Below are 23628 nucleotides of genomic sequence, written 5' to 3' on the forward strand. Positions count from 1 at the left end.
CGTCTTTATTTGCAGATGATGTGGTCATTCAGAGAACCTCCTATGGAATCAGCAACAACTAAAAACTACTAGAAGGAATAATTGAGTTTAGCAAAGCTATAGGACACAATAGCATCAAAAATATGAAATAGGGATATTTCTGACAAAAGAGGTGAAAAATGCTAGAACCTACAAAACATTGCTGAAAGGTTTCCTGTAGCCAAATGTACTAAAAGAAGAGAAATCCTGTAAGTTAAAGTGGCCCCTGACCAGGCCTGAGTATGTTTGCAATGACCCAAGACATCCAGCCCCTTCTGGCAGCAGCGGGACATGCCAGAAGTCACATTAGCATCACATGTGACGTGTAGCATTACATATCGACGCTCTACAGGGGGTGGCCACAGGGCACAACACACATCACGCCAAGGCAAGGCACTGGGGCCTCAAAGTGTGTCTCAGTGAGTGCCTTGGGAACAAGTGGCCCCAGAAAGAGGCCAGTGACCGTCCTCTGCCTATAGAGCCCTTTGGACAAGGCTCAGGGGGATTTCTCAGGAGGTGTGTCCAGCGAGGCCTGAAGGTTCCCTCACCGGGGGCTCTCCCAGTGCTCCGAGAATCAGACCTGTTTTCTCCTCTTCACAGAGTCATTTAGTGAAAGATAGCGAGAGTTTTCTAAGGGATGCTTTGAATTCCCTGTTCCTCAGGGTGTCAACAAGGGGCTTGAGAGTGGGAGTCACAGTGGTGTACAGAATGGTGACAGCCTTGTCCAGTGGACCCCAGGCTCAGCTGGATGGAGGTGTAGACGACGGTGGAGTAGTACACAGTGACCACCAGGAGGTGCGAGGAGCAGGTGGAGAAGGCCCGCCCCCGGCCTGCAGCCGAGCAGATGCACAGGATGCTGGCGATGACGCAGCCGTAGGACGCCAGGGTGAGCAGGAAGCTCATCCCCGACAGGAACATGTCCATGGTGATGGGCATCACGTCGTTGATGAAGGTTGGGCTGCAGGACAGCAGCAGCACTGGTGGGATCTCGCAGAAGTGTGCGATGAGCTTGGGGCCACAGAAGGACCGCCACAGGACCAGGCTGGTGAGCACGCAGGCGTTGAGTGTCCCCGTGGGCCACATGAAGGCCGCCAGGGTGAAGCAGATGCTCCCACTCATCCAGGTGCCGCAGTGCAGCAGGTGGCAGATGGCCAGGCAGTGGTCATAGGCCAAGGCATGAAGACCAACATCAGGCTGAGGCAGCCCCCGGAGGAGATGGTGCTGTCAGTGACCAGGCTCTGCAGGACCTTGGGCAGGATGGACGTGGTGCAGAGCATGTCCAGCATGGCCACAGTGACCAGGAGGAAGTACATCGGGGGTTGAGGCTGGGGCTGCGGCTGATGGCGTCAATGATCAGCCCATTTGCTAGCCAAGGCCACCACGAACAGGGAGAAGACGAGGCAGAAGAGGGTGGCCTGGAGCCAGGGGTCCTCAGAGAAACTCTGCAGGAGGAAGAGAGTCAGGGCTGCAAGGTCCCCAAGGCCATGGGCAGCAGCCAGTCCCGTCGGCTGAGGGCCCTGCAGCTTACGCTGCTTTCTTGTCAGGAAGGGGTAGATTTTATTTTTAACTGAGAAAAATAATCAATTACGTTTAACGAGTAATCCCTTCTGGAAAGAAAACAACGACCTTACAGTTTCCATTTACAGTTAAAACATTCTTGGTTCATTAATCAAAGGAAAAGCGACCTCCACACAGTTCTGCACAGCAGCTGCGCCAGTTTACAACCCCACCAACAGTGCACGAGTGTCCCCTCTCTCCACTTCCTCTCCGACCCTTGTTATCTCTAGTTCCTTTTGAGGACAGCCCTCCTGACAGGTGTGAGGTGATAACTCCTTGTGGTTTTGATCTGCATTTCCCAGATGATTAGTGATGTTGACACCTTTTCATTTTCCTGTTGGACATTTGAATGTCTTCTCTTGAGAAATGTCTATTCAGCTCCTTCAGTCATTTTTCAATTGGATTATTTGTTTTTTTGCTATTGAGTTGTACGAGTTCATTATATATTTTGGACATCAACTGCTTATCAGATGTGTGGATTACAAATACTTTCTTCCATCCCGCAGGTTGCCTGTTCACTCTGTTGATGGTTTCTCTTGTGGTGCAGAAGCCTCAGTGAGCGGAAGTTATACCCGCCCTGCAAAGCACGTACAGAAGCATTTTAGAACACCTGTAACATCGGTGTTTCTAAGAACACACGTGAGGTTCATTAACTTGGTAAGAGGGGCCGTGTGGGACGGCACCCGCCTTCAGTGTGGGAGCACCTGGGTCCTCAGCTGTCGTGGGAGATGCACAGCAGGAGCTGGCTACTGTGATTTCAATCTTCACGACTAGAGTGAAAATGACGATTTCCATGCTTGTGAGGGAAGCATTCTTTGATAGTTCCCTGGGAGGTGCATGCTATACACCAGAACGTTGTCCTTGTCCTGGCTATTTGGGGGCGTTTGGTACATATTCAAGAACTTGCAATAGCCTTCCCCAGATTCACCCCGTCAAACTGGGGACACGCTTGGGGGACGGGTGTGGAACAAGACATGCCCCTGGAAGATAAACTGACTCCAGAGGCAGTTTCGACTTCCCGACTGCTCCCTCTCTGCGGGATCTGCTGCTGTCTGTGCAGCTTTCATGCAGCTCGTCATTCTGTAGCGCTCTTCTCTCATTTCAAAACACTGAGCAAAGAGTGATGAAAGAAAATCAAATCCTGGCACACAGTGGGCACCTCTTCCAGGAATGGTCTCTTTTCTCGGTTATTCTCCAGCTTCCAAGACGCAGGGGCCTCAGGCCGGTCTCCTCCTGCTCCCGCAGAGGCGTGCAGACTGCACTTGACAAACAACTAATTTGTCTCACCACAGGGCTCGACTAGGTCACTGGTCAGCGACTGAATCATTTATCTGGAGCCTCTGAACCCAATGTGTGTCCAGACCAGGGCTGCCACTTAGCAGGAAAAAAAAAGAGCACCCAGCTAAATGTGCATTTCAAGCAGACAATGAGTTAACTCTGTCCCAAATACTGGAACGGAAATTCTTGTACTGTACATTATTTGTCGTTGATCTGAAATTCAAATTTAACTGGGCGCCCTGTGTTTTTCTGGTCTCCCTCAGACAGGACCCAAATGCCCCATCTCTGATGCCTTCAGGGCCAGAAGCATCTGGAGAAGCGCCTGGCTCAATGTTAGAGGCAGAAACCCACCAGACCAGGCGGACTTCAGACCAGACCCTGCCAGAAGCCCAGCCTCACACCAATGCCTCACCTGCAGGCACCTGCCCAGAGGAACCCGACCACCTGCACCTGTACCGTCTGTTCCGGGCGCCTGGCGTCCTCCGCCCACCGCAGCCTCGGGGTCTAACTGGGCAGCAGGTGTGAGCAGCGTGAAGCTGCCCTCCTCAGATTCACCAGGGATGCGCAGGGTCCACCCTCACAGCCTCCACGTCTGTCAAGCAGTGAGAGGCAGAGGCAGACACAGGTGCTCAGGAAGAAGGGGATGGAGAGACGCGTCAGACCCCAGGCCTGGGGTGGGGGTCAGTCCCAGAGGAGCAGTGGAAGATGAGCCCTCCCTCCTTCTGCCCTGGAATGCAGGGCTGGGATCCTGGATTACTCCTGAAATCTGTCACTGGTGTTTTTGTGCAATCGTGAGACTCTGCATTAACTCTTATTGAAAGCAAAACATCTCAGAAAAAATCACACAAACATGAATCGCCTCCCTGTGCTGCCCTCTGCATTTGGGGTCGGGCTCCCTGCAGGGATCCTGGAGAGGAACCTGAGGCAGAGGGATGGAGCCGTGTGACCGGGCCCCCCCGCACTCCCCGGCCCTGGGCTGCAGATCCTGCTGCATAGCAGGATCACCAAGTCCTGCTCCTCTCCCATCTCATGCACGTTTTCCCTGTAATATTAGAGCCAATTAAGCCCCTCACTAATCATCAGAAGTGTTCACAGAAACTCGATGTGTCCTGACAGGAGCAGGTCCCAGGGTCCTGTGGCTCCCACAGACTTGGGGAGGTGAATCTCTGCTTCAACCATTGAAGGTGGAAGCAAAGGTGCGGCATGGTTTTAGAGCAACTGACAGCACAGCTTTTATGAAACTGGTGAGACATCCCAGAGAAGTTCCTAAACAGGCTGGGGGATCGCACACACCCGGGAGGCGGTTGGCCCCAGCAGTGGATGAGCGTCCAGCTTCAGCACAGGGCAGAGGCCTCCCTGGGTCCTCCGCACCCCATGCGGGCTCCGGCGAGGCCACGGTCCTGCTGCTCAGGGTACAGGGTGGCTGCTGGCCTCAGGCGACCCTGGTTTAAACAGGGACAGCCTGAGCTGTGAGACGTGCAGAAGAAAGGCACAACCACCTCGGGAGTCCGGCTCCAGGCCCCCTCGCTGAAACAGTGTCAACACCTGGCTGTGACCAGTTACCAGGGAGAATGCCACCAAATGTCCACCATGCTGGTGTTTCTGCAGAAAGCCGTTCCCAGAGTGGATGCATGCAGGCTCCCCAGGGCGGGTGTGAAAGGAGGAGCCACCTAGTTCAGGCGTTGTGACTGAGGGAGGCACAGAGAGCTGAGGCCCCGGGGACCCTCCCGACAGGAGAGCCAGGCCAGAAGGGGGAGCCCAATACAGGCGGTTTGCGTCTTGCTGGGACCTCCTTCAGAAGCCCTGGGTCCTGATCATTAGTCTGGGCCACTTTTCCTGAGGCCAAAGCAGAGCTCCCAGGAAATTGGTGAGTCGTGTTTTCTTGAGTGGGCTTAACGGATCTGCCAACTTCTGGTCTCACAATTTGTTCCCCATGACAGCCATTTCAGGTTATGCAAACGCTTTTAGCAACACTGAACTGTTGGGAGTGGAAATAAAATAAAGGTGAAAATTGCACTGGTGTCAGAAAGGATTTCTTTTAGTTTTTAGATTTTTGTAGACTTACAGAAAAGTTGAAAAAAATCGTAGAGTTTCCATACCCTTCAGCCAATTCCCCCTTTGGCTAAGATCTTACACAACCATCTAACAAATTACCAACGTTAGGATATGTGCCTTGGTGCCATATTGTTTAACTAAGTCACAGAATTTGCTTGAACTTCCCCAGTTTCACACACTCACACATGACGAAACCCACACATAGACTCTTACACAGCACACACGTTTACACACCCACACATGCTCACACCTCACACAGTTGCACACTCGCACATGTACTTACACAATCTCACACACACCTTGCTACGGGAGAGGCTGGTGGGGCTGCGCTGCGCTCCTCTCTGAATCCGACACCTCCCACATCACTCACAGCTGCTCATCCCCTGCTTGTCTCTGAGCGAATTATCTTCTCTGCCTCTCATCTCATGGTCCTTCCCTCCTTCTCGTCCTTGTGACAAGTGACTTAGAACTCCAGTTTTTCAAGTCTTTCCCCAGGCCAGCCCACGAAAATCCCAGAACATTCTCAAGGAATAAGCTTTCTTTGCACCCCATTTCTTGAGGGGTATGACTATCCTGGGCCGCTCCAGAGTCTAGAACACACTGTCAAGATGGGTTTCCTTGTTCCAGATAACTTAAAGTTAACTACATCAACAGTGTCTGAAAGGCTCTTTAATTTGGAACGCCATATGTCCACAAAATGTTGATGTGAAGATGACCCACACGATGGAATGTGAATTTTTTTCTTTTGCTGAGGAAGATCCGCCCTGAACTAACACCAGCTGCTGATCTTCCTCTTTTTGCATGTGAGCTGCCACCACGGCATGGCCACTGACAGACGAGTGGTGTAGGTCCATGCCCAGGAACCAAGCCTGGGCCGCTGAAGCAGAGTGTGCCAAACTTAACCACCAGGCCACCGGGGCTGGCCCTGGAGTGTGAATTTAAAGAGAGTTTACTGAACTCTAAATGAGCCCAAGTATACTATACACGTGCACGCACACACTAATGCACAGACACAGATGCACACACAGATGCACACGCACACAGACATACACAGATACGCAGATGCACACACAGAGAGTGACACGAGCACACATACAGACACACATGCACACATAGACACACATAGAACAGGTGCACAGATGCACACACAGACAGACGCACACAGATGCATAGACACACACACACACACACACTAATAATTCTCACCACAGAACTGGAGGGTGAGAGGCCAGAGTGCAGGGCAGATGAGCCTGAAGTTAGGAGGGACAGCTAAGTCACCGAGAGGGACAGACATCAGGACCACCTAGGGGTGCAGTCAGGCCCAGAGTAGGAAGGTGTGACAACTCACAGAAAAGGGCCAGAGGTGATTCAGGCATCCTGGAAGCAGGGAGGAGCTCTCAGGTTGAGGGTCGAGGGCAGCCACACAGGGAGGAAGCAGAGCAAAGGGGTTTCCCAGAGCATGATGTTGCTGTTTCTGCCCCACTGGATGCCCGGTCCAGGGAATGGTGTCTCCAGACCAAGGATGGACGGGCATCAAGGAGCCTGGTGAAGACTGTCAGCCGACTCTGTAGAGGGGACCTTCCCCATGACCTCAGCACAGCTGACTCTGTGCTGGCACTTCAGAAATTAACACAACTGCAGATGTATTTCAAATTTCTTAATCACGTTTGCTGTATGTGAACATAGACACCTAAAAGCATGTCGAGAACGAGCCTGCAGAGGACAAGTGCACAAGCCTCAGGCTCGCTGAGAAGGCCGCGAGGCACTGGGGTTTCAGAGAGAGTTGCACAGTCTTCTCTGCAGCCGGCGTCAGGACTGTGCCCACCACAGGCATATTCCAGACGTCCTCAGACACAGTGGCCCTTTTCAGACAGCCAGCAAATTATTTCCAAGAAAGCAACATAATTGTTGCAGAACAGCCCACAGCATTGTTTCCTATCGAGTGGAAGAGTCCATTTCTTCCATCCTAAGCCCAGATCAGCCTGAAGGGAAGTCCACTGCGAGCCACAGGCCCCCGGACCTGTGACGACTGTCGCATCAGCTGTAAGTCAAGCGCTGTTTAAGGACTTCCTGCCACGGTGAGTGTAAGTTGTGTTGTCACTGTTTTAAATCTGACTCTGTAGTCTCACAGCAAAGGTACGAGCCATCCCCAAGCCCACAGGGGAAACCCAATCTGAAAAAAGTAGTTCTGCCTAAAATATCAGGTGTGGACGGGCCCTCAGCATCTTCATTTGCAACCCAGGAGATCTGCACGTCGGGAGGATGCCAGCAAGCGCAGGGCAGCCGCTCACCTTCTGAAACAGTCTCTGGTAAGTGACTTCCTCTGGGCAATGACATGGTATCAATAGGGGCGTTTTTGAGAGTGTTAGTAAACGTACCATTCAGGGAATTAGACCTGCATGGAGGCCCCCTCTGCCTCTTCCCATTTCAGGAACAACTGAGAACACTGAGAAGAGTGGGTTATTTCCACTATACTCCCCTCTCCCGGGCAGTGCTGTGAGCACGCAGGGCCAGGCAGGGGCAGCGAGGTCGACTCCTGGGCTTCAGAGGAGAGCAGCGGGGAATGCGTTCATCCTGGGGAAGACCCTACACCCTGCAAAGACACAGAAAGCTCCCACTCCGCTCCCCTCCCCGCCAAGGGGCCGGGGCTGAGCCTGGAATGGACATGCTGTGGTCAGTGGTTGGTTTAAAAACTTGACGAAATGGCAGTTTGTCAGACCCGTGTCTGCCCTCACAGAGCAGAAATCAGAATTCAACACCCTGAAGACGACTCTCCTCTAACATCCAGGTCGGGCCCTCACGCAGCCTGCGTCACAGCCCAGGTGCACCGGCCCAGCCAAGCAGAAATGGCAGAATTTAAGGCCACTGGGCACATGGAGCATCAAGTCACCGCAGGTGTGGCGGCAGGTCCTATCCAGTGACCACATCCCAAGACCTCAGAGAAAGTGCACCATCCAGAGGGAATGGGGAACCATCTCAGAGCCAGCCTCTGTTCCGTCTCACTTCCTTAGGGACAGAAAAGGCGACAAGGGTGAGTATCACCTGCCTCGGAGGCAGGCTGTGCTGCCCAGGGCTTTCCTGGCAGCTGCCCAAGCTGTCCGCTGGGGTCCTGGAGAGGACAGTGAGCGTCAGAGCTGTGCGCAGCCCCGTGCCTCCACGCGACTGCCCACCCGGCCGGACCTGCTCTGAGCTGCAGAATTGAGGGACGTGCGCCTCAGGCCACAAAGTCCTAATCCCCCCACCCCCGACTTGCTTCTTTCTGTGAACATGGAAAATACTTAAAACATGCCTCGTAAAAATAAGATCTGCTCAATGACAGCAACTTCTAACCTAGCAAATAAAAAGGGTTCCAAGAGCTATTTTTTCCGACATTAATTTTGTAGAATGAATCTGTCTAACAATAACAAGAGAAAAAGGTCCATGATCAAGAATGAATACACAGCGTCAGTTTTTAAAATGCTGTACAACTGAAGCTGCTTCTCAAATCCCAGGAAGGTGGCAGATGGACCTTCAACTGCCCTGGGAGTCACCTCAAGCTCCACACAGCCTCACCCTCGGGCAGCACTGCTGGGTTCTCACCCAGCGCCAAGCAGGGCTCAGTGCTCAGGGTCCACAAAGGTCACAGGAGCAGAGGGCACCTGGTTTTAAACAGGATCAGCTCTGCCATGTGACGTAAAAGTGAAACCGTCAGCTGGGGTCCAGCTCCCAGGCCCGTCACTTAGAAGACCTCAGAAGTCTTGGGGGTCTCGGGACCACCAGTGGGCCATGGAGTACCCCGGGGGTCAGGTTCTGAAGGAGGCGACCCTGGCTAAGGGCAGCTGCCTCTGCTCCCTCTCCAGGCATCAGCTCAGCGTCTAGCAGATCCTGTCCCAGGAAAGAGGCAAGAGTTGGTGACGGGAGCTGCCATTTTCCTCCCAGTTAGGCAGACAAGAAACTTACTTCCCTGGAAGGGGCCATGGTGGGCAGCGCCTCCTGGATGGAGAATCCCAAAGGCACACTCTGAGCCTGGCGCCTTTGTGGACGCAGAGCTGGGAGGCCTCCGGGAGGTGCTGCAGCCGCCCTCACGCACAGGAGAGAAAACAGCTGCAGACCGAGGAGGGCATGACCCGCCTCCCAGCCTCTTCCTGCAGGGGGGCTGGAGCCGGCGCTTCTGCTTCTCAGCTCCCAGCTTGGAGGTTGGCCCGGAGGCAGAACAGGGAACTGCGAGTAATTCAGGGGCTGACCCTACCCCTGGGCCCCGAGTGTGAGGGCAGGAGGCTGAGCAGGGCTGAGTTTTGCAGGGCAGGCCAACAACAGCAGCAACCGCAGCTTCCACGTCGGGGGCTGAGCCAGTCTGAGCACTTACTGATGCCAAGGTCTTGCGCTTTTTTACATTGCATTTGTATTCTTCCCTGTTGAGCTGTAACTGACAAGTAAAAATCTGTGTATTCAAGGTGATGACGATACTATTTTCCAGCAGTTCTACATTTTGTGTGTGTGGTGAAACACCCATAACATAAAGCCGACTATTTTAGCCATTCAAAGAGCACAGCTCAGTGGCATTAAGTCCATTCCTAACGTTGTGCAGCCATCGCTGCTATCTATTCCAGAGCCTCTTCCATACCCCTAGCGGAACCCGCACCTCTTCAGTAGTCACCCCACACCCCCTCCCATGGCCTCCGGCGGCCACCGGCCAGCCTCACCCTCGGCGGGTTTGCCTGCTGCGGACATTCTAGAAGTGGAATCACACAGCCTCGCGTCCGGCTTCTCTCCCTGGGTGTGTTTCGAGGTTCGTCCGTGTTGCAGCGTGTGGCAGCAACAACTAGGCGTGCACAACGTTACTCCTTCATCCTCCGAACAGACTGTCAGGTAGGCGCTGACCTTGCGTGTGGGGCAGAGCTGCTGAGGAGCACGGACGCCACCACGAGCCATCCACTGCCCCAGGGCTCTCGGCGGCACTGGCCCGCTGCCGCCCACCTGCTGTCCTGTTTTCTTCACCCCCAGCTCTGGCTGCCCCTCCTCAGGCTCCTTGCAGAGCCGCCCCATCCCTGAGAATAAAGCCTCTGCTCTCCTCACTGCGTGGTCCCGGCCCCATCACACCAGTTCCCTGGGGCCCGTCCACTTGAATCACGGCTGTCTGTCTCTCCTGACAGATCGTGTCTGCAGCCCAGACTCTGCTCACAAACCCCACAGACAAATTCCCCTTGTCCTGCCTCCTGGATGGACACAGGATTGTGTCAACTGGGCTTGACCTCCAGGCCGGGAGGTTGAAATTAGTGAATGGTGGGAGAAGGCACATAGAGGTCAGTCCAGATAGGCCAGCAGAGGTCAGCAGACTCAGTCCTATGGGCTGGGAATTGGGGAGCGGAGAGAAGTGACCTTGTCTGAGTCAGGCTGACGTGTTACTGTGGACATCAGGATGTACGTGATGGTCAGTGTGGACCTCACTGCCTGACAGTGAGAGCGGATATGACGGTCAAAGTGGACATGGAGCAGTGTGGATGTCATGGTCACTGTGGGCATGAGAGTCAGTGTAGAGGTGATGGCCAGTGAGAACATGACAGTGAGAGTGGATATGATGGTCAGAGTGTCCATGGCAGGCAGTGTGGAGGTGATGGTCGGGGTGGCCATGACAGGCAGTGTGGAGGTGATGGTCGGGGTGGCCATGACAGGCAGTGTGGAGGTGATGGTCGGGGTGGCCATGACAGGCAGTGTGGAGGTGATGGTCAGGGTGGACATAGCAGGCAGTGCGGAGGTGATGGTCAGTGTGGACATGACAGTTCACCACGTACATAACATATAGCACCCACCTGCAGAGACTCTGGCTGCTGCCCTGCCTGGTGCCCCGTGGTCCTCACATGTTTGCTGACCTCATAGGTAGGTACCTGGCAGAGGACTTGCTATCTGAAAGATCTTACAGGCGTCTTGATCAACAAATTATGAAACTTCGCATGTATTTGTGCCTTCGTTAAAATTACACCTTGGTTCCGGCATTGAGCTAAAACCAATAGCACATTGCAGGGCCTGGCACCGTCCCTGGGGTATCACAGGCACTCCACACACAGCCAGTGGGGTTGCCTCCCTCCTGCCTCCCTCCTTTCCTTCCGCAGGGAACTGGGTGGCTGAGCAAGCAGCTTGGGCCCAACAGGAAGGGAGACGAGAACATGGAATTGCTGCAAGGGCGAGGCCTAGAGCTGGCGGCACACCCCCCTGGGGCCTAGCGATGCTGGGACCCAAACAGAGGAGGGGGCTTGAGGCCAAAGGTCAGCCAGGTAACCAAGAGCTGTGTGTGCCAGGTGAGGTCCACCAGGTGACTAGGTTCTGTGTGTCAGGTGAGACATCGGGCCGGGACTTCAAAAGCAATGGTGCTGATGAAGGATCCTGAGTGGAGAAAGCTGGGCTTTGAGGAGGATCCCCCGAGGCCAGCACGGGAAACGTGGGCTGGGCTGCAGGCTGGGAAACCGGTTCACATCATTGTGTAGAAACACAGGAAAGACATACTTAGAATGAGGCCGGGGAGTGGGGGCCATGGAAAGGGGATCTGTTTGAGATGTTTGAGGAGGTGGGGGTGGCTCGGTGTCTGGGGGCTGTGGTGGTCCAGGCAGAGGAGGATCCAGGGTGACGGTGGGGTTGCCACACGGAGTCTTGAGAGGTGAGCACAGAACCGCTGCTGTCATCATCCCCCTTCAGCTCCAGTCCAGGCAGAGTCCACAAGCGGGGGCTTTCCGCCCTCATGCTGGAGACAAATAGATGCCTGGGACCATGACAAGAGGTGACGGTGGTGTCCTTGGCAAGTGACTTAGCTGATGGATGCCTGGATCCTCATTCCTATAGTGTGGATAAACTTGCCTCGTGGAACTGTTATAAAGATGAAATTAGAGACAGGTGGAGACCTGCCACAGGCTCTGACACAGAGTTATGTTTGCAGAATGACGAGCATGTGGTTTTGGGAGGTGAGAATGCAGAGCCGGTGAGAGCGCAGGCTTTGGGGGCAGAGAGAGGGCTGCCCAGTCCTCGCTGCATTTCAACCCGGGCTTCCTACACCTGTCAGCCTCCTGGGACGGATGGACGGAGACTCAGGGACCCGCTCAGCCTCTCCATCTGGTTGGATTGTCTCCCTGCTGTGTCTGGGAGACCCTTTGACTTCAGTTTCCCCACCCTCCTGGCCCTGCCCTCCTGCTCTGCCCCAGGTCTCCCTCCCTCCCACGTGCTCAGAGACTTCCCTCCTCCAGTCTGCCCCCTTTCCTGCGTCACGGATTTTCCCTCCCAGCTCCTTCCACACTGTTCATGTTTTAAAATCAAGCAAAAAGGCAAACAATCTTTCCTCAAAGCCACATCTCCTTCACAGCCCAGGGTCTTGAAGGATCCTCTTACGCAGACCTTCACTTTCTCAAGTCACCCGCACCTTACTCTCTTATCTATGCTCCCACTTCCACTGGGATGTTTCTCAGAAAGTCCCCTCCCCCAGCCACTCTCGTCCCCTCCTCTCACTGTCTGTGTGCAGACGGTCGGAGCCATGACCTGCCCAGGCCCAGGGCTGCCCCTCCTTCACTCTCCCGTCTCCCACCTGCTTCTGTGAGGCCCCTTCACCCCAGGCTCCTCCCTTCCAGGTCCCCACTCTTGCTCTGTGTGGAAGGTGCTAGCCCAGCCCTTTGCCTTCTGACACCTGTGAGTCCCCCACCCCAAGCCCCACATTACATGCACCCCTAAAGTCCAGGGTTTTTATGTCAAACGCCTACAAAGCTGTAAGTGCATCACTTTTCTGTGATTCTTTTGGTTGTTGTGTGAAGGCCACCGCCTGCCCAGCAGCAAAATCCCCGGGAAAGGGGTCCACGTAGGCTGTCTGAGAGTCGTCTGTGCAGTGCGTGGTGCTGATCAGGCATGCAGTCCACATCTGCAGAGAGTGGGGGCGGGGAGAGAAGAGGAGCACGGCCTGCGGAAGGATCTGAGGACAGGACACCTGCTCGCACACCAGTCCCGGGGCAGATGAGGAGATGCGTGCAATCCTGGAGCAGCACAGGCTCGGCAGAGAGGGGACACGCGGTTGTCGGTGCTGCTGTTAGGGCACGCCGCAATTTTCCTGATGGGAAACATCCATGCCCAGCTCTTCAGACCCTACAAAGCCACATCATCCCTTGACAAAGATTCAAATACTCTGACTCCCACCCTATCCCAGACCTCTCTGCCCCCGGGGCCATGCCCTCCCTCTTCCTCTCCTGGTGTGAGTCACTGGTTCAGAGACGGCACTGTCAGGCTGACATCCTACGTTATTGCTGTTTTTATCAGTTTAAAGATTTTATTTAAGACTGGAAAGCCCAAGTCATCCAGATTGTGCCTGGTTCTCTCAAAGGCAGATGCCCTTCACTACGACCCTGGCTGAGCCACAAACTCACTCACATGCTCCTGGGTGACGCTTCCCATGGAGGCCCCACCTGGCTCCAGCTGCTGCTTCCCTCACACTTGATCGTGACGCTCAGCACAGGGTCTGGGGCAGACTGCAAACTCAGTGCATGTTAGGGAAATTAGTTGTACGGGATGAACTTCGAAAACTGAGGTACAGAGAAATTAAACGCCATGGACCGTGAGCCCAGGCAGAAGCCAGAGCGTTTTCCATGGCCTACACTACTGGCATAGACTCATCAAAAGACTGAGACGTGTCACAGGACCAGAGAAGGCTTCCCCGCCCTCCGTCTCTCCCCCGCATCACTAAGGCCTATTTACAGCAGTTCCCTTTACCCAGTCCCTCATATCCAGCAATCAAAGAGAAATTACAAAGCATACCAAAAGGCAAAAAGCACAATCTGAAGACACAGAGCAAGCCTCAGAATCAGACACTGCAGGGATGTTGGAAGTATCAGACCAGGAATTTAAAACACCGTGATTAATATGCTAAGGGCTCTAAGGGAATAAGACAGCATGCACAGCAGATGGGCAATGTAAGCAGAGGATGGAAATCCTAAGAAAGAACCAAAGGGAAATAAATGCTAACGATAAGAAACACTGTAACAGAAATGGAGAATGCTTTCGATGGGCTTATTTGTAGACTGGACATGGCTGAAGAAAGAATCTCTGAGCTAGAAGATATACCCATGAAATTCACAACAACTGAAAAGCAAAGAGATCAAAGACTAAGAAAAAAAAAAACAGAACATAATATTCAAGGACTGAGGGAAACTATGAAAGGTAAAACATACATGTAATGGAAATATCAGAAAGAGAGAAAGGAACAGAAGAGACATTGAATCAATAATAATGGAGAATTTCCCCAAATTAATGTCAGACACCAAACCGCAGATCCAGGAAGCTCAGAAAACATAAGCAGGATAAATGCCAAAAAACCAAAAACAAAAGCCCCACACCCAGGCATATCATTTTAAAACAATAGAAAATGAAAGATAAAACACTCTGAAAGAAGCCAGCAGAAAAACCACCTCTGCTACAGAGGAGCAGAGACAAGAGTCATAGTCGACTTCTCAGAGACCATGCAGCAAAAAGAGTGCAGTGAAATGTTTAAAGTGTTGAGAGAAACAAAACACCAGCCTGCAATTCTGTACCCTGAGACATTATCCTTCAAAAGTGAAGGAGAAAAAGAGACTTTCTCAGACAAACAAAAATTGAGGGAATTTGTTGCCAGTAGACTTGCCTTGCAATGAATATTAAAAGAAGTTCTTTGGAGAGAAGGAAAATAATATAGATTGGAAACTCAGATCTACATAAAATAAGAAAAAGCATTGAAGAAGGAATAAAATAAAAACTCTAATTTTTCTTAATTGAGCTAACAGATATCAGTTAGTTTAAAATAATAATAGTGCCAACAATGTATTTGATTATGTATGTTGTGTACATATCTTGTGTGTGTGTACTTATATATGCTTACATATAAGTGAGATGAATGACATCAATGACACAAGGGATAGGAGAGAGGAACTAGGATTATTTCGTTATCACAAGGTATTCACACTACCTGTGAAGTAATATATTGTTATTTGAAAGGGGGCCTTGGGTTAACTGTAAATGTACACTGCAAAGTATAAGGCAACCGGTAAGAAAGTTAAAAAAAAAAAAGCATAAATGATATGCTAAGAAAGGGAGAAATGGAATCATATAACCATATCATTCTTAATTAAAATTGCAAAAAGCAGAACGAGAGTTGAAGATGAACAAAAAGAAGAAAGAACAAGAGCAACAGACAGAAAACAGAAAAGAATGTGGTGTATATTAATTCAACTAGATCAATAATCACAGTGAACATCGATGGTCTGAATGCACCAATTTGAAAAACAGAGATTTTCAGAGTGGATCAGAAGCCAAGACCCAACCATATGTTGTCTACAAGAAACGCACTTTAAACATAAGGATGCAAATATATTAAAAGTATATGGATGGAGAAAAATATACCAGGCTGACACTAATCAATAGAAAGCAAGAGTAGCTATGCTAATTTCAGACATGGCAGAATTCAAAGCAAGGAAATATATCAGAAATAAGAATAAAGACGACAATGTCCTTCTTTATTACACACATATAATAAAGGGGTATGTGATACCCACTCCTCCCGTTATGTCCATTGTCCATGACACACAGCGGCTGCCTGACATTTCATAATGACAAAGGACCAATTCTCCAAGAAGACTGAACAATCCTTAAGATGCATGCACCTAACAACAGAGATTCAAATTAGTTAGGAAAAATAACAGAACTTCAAGAAGAAATAGATTAATCCACTCTCATAGGTGGAGAGTGCAAGACCCCTCTCTTAGAGATGGACAGATCCAGAGGCAAGAATTAGTAAGGACATAGTTGAACTCAATGGCACCTTCAATCAACAGGATATAATTGAAATCTACAGACTACTTCATCCAACAAAAACAGAATACACATTCTTCTCTAGCTCCCATGGAACATTCACCAAGATAGACCACATTTTCTGGGTCATAAAACAGACATTAACGAATTTAAAAGAATAGAAATCATGCAATATCTTCTCTCAGACCGTAATGAAATTAAACTAGATATCAAGAACAGAGAGAGAACTGGAAAATCCCAAAATACTTGGAGATACACAACACGCTTCTAAATAATACATGGAGCAAAGAAGAAATCTCAGGAGAAATTTACAAATATTTTTAACAATTAAAATTAAAATACACTCATCAAAATTTATGGGATGGTGTGAAAACAGTGCTTAGAGGGAAATTTATTGCGTTGTATGCATATATTAAAAAAGAAGAAAGATCTGAAGTTGTTCACTTAAGTTTCCGTTTTAGGAAACTAGAAAAAGAAGAGCAAATTAAATACAAAGTAAGCAGAAGAAAAGCAATAATAAGAATTAGGGCAGAAATCAATGAAAGAGACAACAATGAATAGAGAAAATCAATGAAACCAAAATCTCATTCTTTGAAAAGATCAGTGAAATCTATAAGCCCCAGCCAGGCTAACTAAGAAAAAAACAGAGGACACAAATTTCTTATATCAGAAATGTACAAATGGGCATCACAACAGATCTTATTAAAAGGATAATAAAGGAATACTATGAACAACTCTATGCCCACAAGTTTGATAACCTGGAGAAAATGAACCAATTCCTTGTAAGACGAAATCTGCCAAAACTCACACAAGAAGAAATAGATGATCTGAATAAGCCTATATTCATTTATAAAAAATGAGTCAATAATTACTAATCTTCCTAAACAGAAAGCACCGGGCCCAGAGGGGTTCACTGGTGAATTCTAACAAACATTTGAGGGAGAAAATATACCAATTTTCTACAATCTCCCTCAGAGGATGTGCGCAGAAGAAATACTTCCTAACTGATTCTATGAGCCCAGCACTACCCCAATAACAAAACCAGACAAAGCCATTATGAGAAAACTATAAAACAATCTCTCTCATGAACATAAATGGAAAGTTCCTCAACAAAATATTAGCAAATTGTATCCAACGATGTATGAGAAGAATTATACATCATGACCAAGTGGGATTTATCCCAGCTGTGAATGTCTGCTTCAACATTTGAAAATCAATTAATGTAACCCATCACATCAAGTGGTTAAAAAGGAAAAGTCAGGGGCTGGCCCCGTGGCTTAGTGGTTAAGTTCACGTGCTCCACTGCAGCGGCCCAGGATTTCGCTGGTTCAGATCCTGGGCATGGACATGGCACCACTCCTCAGGCCACGTTGAGGTGGTGTCCCATATGCCACAACTATAAGGACCTGCAGCTAAGATATACAACTATGTACCAGGGGGGATTTGGGGAGATAAAGCAGGAAAAAAAAAAAAAAAAAAAGATTGGCCACACTTGTTAGCTCAGGTGCCAATATTAAAAAAAAAAAAAAAGGAAAAGTGAAATGATCATATCAATAGATGTGGAAAAGATATTTGACAAAATCCAACATGGATTCATGATAAAAACTCTCAGTAACTAGGAATAGAGGGAAACTCTTTCAACTTGATAAAGAATATCTACAAAAAACTACAGCTAACATAATAGATAATGATGGGAAACTCGAGACTTTCCCACTAAGATCAGGTAGAAGGCAAGGATGGCCCTTCTCATCATTCTTTTTCAACATCATACTGGAAGTTCTTGCTACTGCAGTGAGGCAAGAAAGGGAGATAAAAGGTATACACATTCAGAAGGAAGAAATAAAATTGTCTTTGTTCACAAACGACATGATTATCTATGTAAACAATCTGAAGAATGGACCAAGAAATCCCTGGATCTAATAAGCAATTACAGCAAGGTTGCAGGATACCAGAGTAATATACAAAAGCCAGTCACTTTCCTATATACCAGCAGGGAACAAATGGAATTTGAAATGAAAAACACAATACCATTTACATTAGCACCCAAAATTTGAAATACTTAGGTACAAATCTAATGAAATATAGGCAAGATCTATATGAGGAAAAATAGAAAACTCTGACTTTTGTCAGTGGTTACCAGTTGTTGGGGGGGTGGAAGAAGACAATAAATACGTCCACACATACATAACATTCAATTTTTATAAAGGAATGTATGCAAGTCAATGAGGAAAGTAAGTTCTTTTTCATAAATAGCACTGGAGCAAATGGATAATTCTATCTAAAAAATCTATCTTGATTCCAAGAGATAAACAAAAGCCAGTTTGAGGTTGCTAATAGATGTAAAGGTGGAAGCTAAAAGTTTGCAGATTTTAGAAAAAATATAGGAGACTATTTTATATCTTTGCGGTAGACAAAGATTTATTAGACAAGACATGAAAGGCACCAAAGAGAAAATAAAATTTTATAAAAGTGGTCTGGTTTTTGTTGTAATTTAAAATTCTTGATTTCAATTAAAGAAGTAAAAAGGCAAGTCAATGACTGGGAGAGAATATTCTTGACACATGTCTGTCAAGGGGATCATATCTAAACTACATATATATAATGTGTAATGAGTAAGAGAAACCTCAAATTGGGTCACGAAGGCCTGTAGGGGGAGTTCTCACAGCCTAGCATACATCGTTAACTACTCCAAACAGAAAGAGATGGAGGCTTACATCTCCAACAGGAAGTACAACTACTTTGCTACTGAAGGACTATTTCTCTCCCCACCTGGAAGCAGCCCAGCCAATCAGAAATGCCGCAGTTCAGCCACTGAGAAATGCCTCAGCCCAGCCAATCAGAAATGCCACAGCCCAGCCAATGAGAAACACTGCAGCCCAGCCAATGAGAAACACCACAGCTCAACCAATGAGAAATGCCACAGCCCAGCCAATGAGAAATGCTGCACCTCTGCCAATAAGAAACACCTCAGCTCAGCCAATGAGGAGCTGTTGTGCCCTGAACTGTTACTCTCCCCCAATGAACTTTCCTTTAGAACAGCCCCTCTGTCTCCCCCTTTTCTCTATAAAAGCAGCTCCCTCCTTAGTTCTCTAGATTTGTCTATGGTTAGCTATCGCATGCACATCCAAAATTATAATTCTTCTGGCTATTCTCAAATAAACTCATTTTGAGGGTAAAATAACAGGTAAATTTACTTTTTAAGTTGACAGTAAAGAGCTACAAATTTATACTAAGACAAACCACCCAATTAAAAGAGAGCAAACAGGAGTGACATCAGCAACATGGTGGAGCGAGCAGTTTTCTTTGTCTCTCCCCCTTTGAACTACAACTAATTGGACATTCCTCGTTCAACAAAGAATATCCACACAGCACCTCAGGACACCTGCGAGACCCATGCTGCTATACATCAGAAGGTGGATGGACGTCCCCCTGGGTGGAGGTGGAGATAGGTGAAAACTCTCTGACCCCCAGACAGCCTAGTACTTGCAAGCAACTCTCTCCCAGCTGACACGCTCATAGCATCACCATGGCACTGAGGGTGTGCATGCGCGCACATTGGTGGTGTGACTGTGGAAACAGGTGACTACAGCCTCGAGCCCCCCAAGATTGCTCCTTAGCCCAGTGGGAAAATCCATGATCCCATGGCAGCTGCAGGGCAAGCCTCTACTAGGCCTTAGTGGAGAGGCCCCACCCGGCAATCACAAAGGCTGGGAGACCCTGGGACAAAAGGGATTCGGCCAGTTGAGCAACCCACTGGCTGCATTTAGCACACACACACCTGCTGCAGCCCCAAGGGGGCAAGGGAGATCTAGTGGGACCACGCAAGCAGGCAGTGAAAATTTGGAGCCCCAGCATGACTGCTCCTTGGTCCAGGGGGAAAATCCACAGTTCCACAGCAGCTGCAGGGAAAGCCTCTACTCAGCCTTAGCAGAGAGGCCCCGGCCAGCAAACACAAAGGCTGGGAGGCCCTGGGGCAGAAGTGGCGTGGCTGGGTGAGCTAGATTTGTCTATGGTTAGAGACCCATAGCTCTGCTGCAGCCCATAGTGGACAAGTGAGATCCTGTGGGACCTGACAGTGGCAGAGATGCGAGACTAGATGAACCTGCTCCTGGCTGCTGTGAAAGCCCATAATACCACTGCAGACCCTAAGGAGGGAGCATGTCTAGGTGGTCTGCGAGAGCAGGCACCAGCAGCCCTAGGCCCCCTTCTGATTGTCCCCACAGCTGAGGGGAGACCCAACAGGGCCACTGCGATCATGAGGAGGGGCCCAGGCTTGGTCAGGAACAGCTGACAGGGATCCTGGTTGGTGCAGATTACAGAGCTGCTGCACACTCCCCACCAGTAGAAGCAAGTGGAAGCAGTAACCAAACTCTGTTCTATGCGGAGACACAAATCAATGCCATAAAGCAGTATGAAAAAGTATATTAAATCTCCAGAACAAAAGGAAAATGACAAGTACCCAGAAAACAATCCTGACACGCTGAAATCTATAACCTAAATGACAACGAATTCAAAATAGCTATCATTAAAAAAACTCAATGAGTTAAAAGAGAATACAGATATACAACTCAACGAGTTCAGGAGCTATGTCACAAAAGAACTTGATACTATAAAGAAGAACCAATCAGAAATTTGGAGATTAAGAACACAATGGATGAGATTAAGAAAAATCTGGACTCTCTGAACAGTAGGGTGAATAATATGGAAGACAGAATTAGCAATGTGGAGGATAGGAATATAGAAACGCTTCAGATAGAGGAGGAGAGAGAACTGAGACTAAAAAGAAATGAAGAAACTCTCCAAGAAATATCCGACTCACTTAGGAAATGCAACATAAGGATTACAGGTATCCCAGAAGGAGAAGAGCAGGAGAAGGGGACAGAAAGCCTGTTCAAAGAAATAATGGCTGAGAACTTCCCAAACCTGGGGAGAAAGGTGGAACTCCATGTGACAGAAGCTAATATATCTCCAAACTTTATCAATGTAAAAAGACCAACTGCAAGGCATATAGTAGTGAAGCTTGAAAAAGTCAAGGACAAAGAGAAAATATTAAGGGCAGCCAGGCAGAAGAAAATAACCTACAAAGGAACCCCCATCAGGCTGTCAGTAGATTTCTCAGCAGATACCTTACAGGCTAGGAGAGACTGGAATGATATATTAAAACTCTGAAGGACAAAAGCATGCAGCCAAGAATACTCTATCCAGTGAAATTAGCCTTCAAATATGATGGATAAATAAAAACTTTCCCAGATAAACAAAAGTTAAGGGAGTTCATCACCACAAGACCCGCCCCCACCCCCCAAACACACACAAGAAGAGCTCAGGAAGACCGTCATACCTGAAAAAAAAAAAAAGGAAAAGGGTTACAAAACCCAGAACAAAGGAGATAAGTAGAAAGACAAAATCAGAAAATTGCAGCTCTCCATCAGAACAGGTTAGCAAATTCTAAGTATAAAATTAAAGATAAAAGGAAGGGAAACACCAAGAATAAATATAATCTTGTCATTTTTAACCAGAAACTCACAACACAAGAAGGAAGAAAAAAAGATCTGACAATCACAACCTAGAAGGGGAAGAGGAAAGGGATGGAATGGCTTAATCTAAGGAAATAAGAGGCTATCAGAAAATGGACTATTTCATCTATGAGATGTTTTATACAAACCACATGGTAACCACTAAACAAATAACAAGAATAGAGACACAAATTACAAATAAAAAGAAAGCCAATATAGAAAACTATGTACCTAAATTAGTAGTCCAAAAATCATGGGATGAAAAACAAAGGAAATGCAGGGGAACCAGAAAACAAGTGATAAAATGGCAGCAGTAGCCCCCCACATTTCAATAATCATTCTAAATGTAAATGGATTGAACTCTCCAATCAAAAGACACAGAGTGGCAGGATAGATTAAAGAACAAGACCTATCAATATTCTGCCTCCAGGAAACACACCTCAGCCCCAAAGACAAACACAGACTCAGAGTGAAGGGATGGAAGACAATACTCCAAGCTAATAATGAACATAAGAAAGCAGGTGTCACCTTACTTATATCAGACAAAGTAGACTTTAAAGTAAAACAGGTAAAGAGAGACAAAGAGGGGTAGTTTATAATGATAAAAAGGACACTCCACCAGGAAGACATAACACTTATAAATATATATGCACCCAACACAGGAGCACCAAATTACATAAAGCAACTATTAACAAAACTAAAAGGAGATATCAACAGTAATACAATAATAGTAGGGGACCTCAACACCCCACTAACACCAATGGCTATATCATCCAGACAAAGTCACAAGAAAATTGTAGAATTAAAAGAAAAACTAGGCCAGATGGACTTAATAGATATATGTAGAACACTCCACGCAAAAACAGCAGGTCACACATTCTTCTCAAGTGTGCACGGAACATTCTCAAGGATAGACCATATGTTGGGAAACAAAGCAAGCCTCAACAAATTCAAGAGGATTGAAAAAATATCAAGCATCTTTTCCAAGCATATTGCTATGAAACTAGAAATCAACTACAAGAATAAAGCTGGGAAAGAAGCAAAAATGTGGAGATTAAACAACATGCTACTGAACAACTAGTGGATCACTGCAGAAATTAAAGGAGAAATCAAATATTATCTGGAGACAAATGAAAATGAAAAGATGCCATATCAACTCATTTGGGACGCAGCAAAAGCAGTCCTAAGAGGGAAATTCATTGCAATACAGGCTCACCTCAACAAACAAGAAAAATCTCAGATAAGCAATCTCAAATGACAGCTAACAGAATTAGAAAAAGAACAACAAACAAAGCCCAAAGTCAGTAGAAGGAGGGAAATAATAAAAATTAGAGCAGAAATAAAAGAAATTGAAACAAAAAAGACAGTAGAAAGGATCAACGAAACAAAGAGTTGGTTATTTGAGAAAATAAACAAAATTGACAAACCCTCAGCCCGGCTCACTAAGAAAAAAAAGAGAGAAGATGCAAATAAATAAAATTAGAAATGAAAGAGGAGAAATCAGAACGGATACCACAGAAATACAAAAGATTATAAGAGAATACTATGAAAAACTATATGCCAACAAATTAGACAACCTAGAAGAAATGGATAAATTTTCAGATGCTTACAACCTCCCAAAACTAAATCAGGAAGAAATAGAGAATTTGAATATACCAATCACAAGTAAAGAAGTTGAAACAGTAATCAAAAACCTCCCCCAAAATAAAAGTCCAGGACCAGATGGCTTCTCTGGAGAATTCCACCAAACATTCAAAGAAGATTTAATACCTATTCTTCTCAAACTATTCCAGAAAATTGAGGAAGATGGAGCACTTCCTAACACATTCTACAAAGCCAATATCACCCTGATCCCAAAACCAGACACGGGCAACACAAAGAAGGAGCACTACAGGCCAACATCACTGATGAACGTAGATGCAAAAATCCTCAACAAAATTCTGGCAAACCGAATACAGCAATACATTAAAAAGATCATACACCAAGATCAAGTGGGGTTTATACCAGGGACACAGGGATGGTTCAACATCTGCAAATCAATCAATGTGATACACCACATTAACAAAATGAGAAACAAAAACCACATGATCATCTCAATAGACGCAGAGAAAGCATTTGACAAGATCCAACATCCATTTATGATAAAAAAAAAAACTCTCAGTAAAATTGGTATAGAAGGAAAGTACCTCAACATAATAAAGGCCATATATGACAAACCCACAGCCAACATCACACTCAATGGGCAAAAACTGAAAGCCATCCCTCTGAGAACAGGAACAAGACAAGGGTGTCCACTCTCACCACTCTTATTCAACATAGTACTGGAGTTTTGGCAAGAGAAATTAGGCAGGAAAAAGAAATAAAAGGAATCCAAACAGGCAATGAAGAAGTGAAACTCTCACTGTTTGCAGATGACATGATC

General features: G+C 47.6%; 1 pseudogene; it reads right to left on the minus strand.

The window, feature by feature from the left end:
- Positions 1-620: 620 nt before the first annotated feature.
- LOC106841099 (olfactory receptor 13A1-like) lies at positions 621-10662 on the minus strand (annotated as a pseudogene).
- Positions 10663-23628: the final 12966 nt, after the last annotated feature.

The sequence above is a fragment of the Equus asinus genome, chromosome 2 (genome assembly GCF_041296235.1).
Source record: "Equus asinus isolate D_3611 breed Donkey chromosome 2, EquAss-T2T_v2, whole genome shotgun sequence".
Taxonomy (NCBI): Eukaryota; Metazoa; Chordata; class Mammalia; order Perissodactyla; family Equidae; genus Equus; species Equus asinus.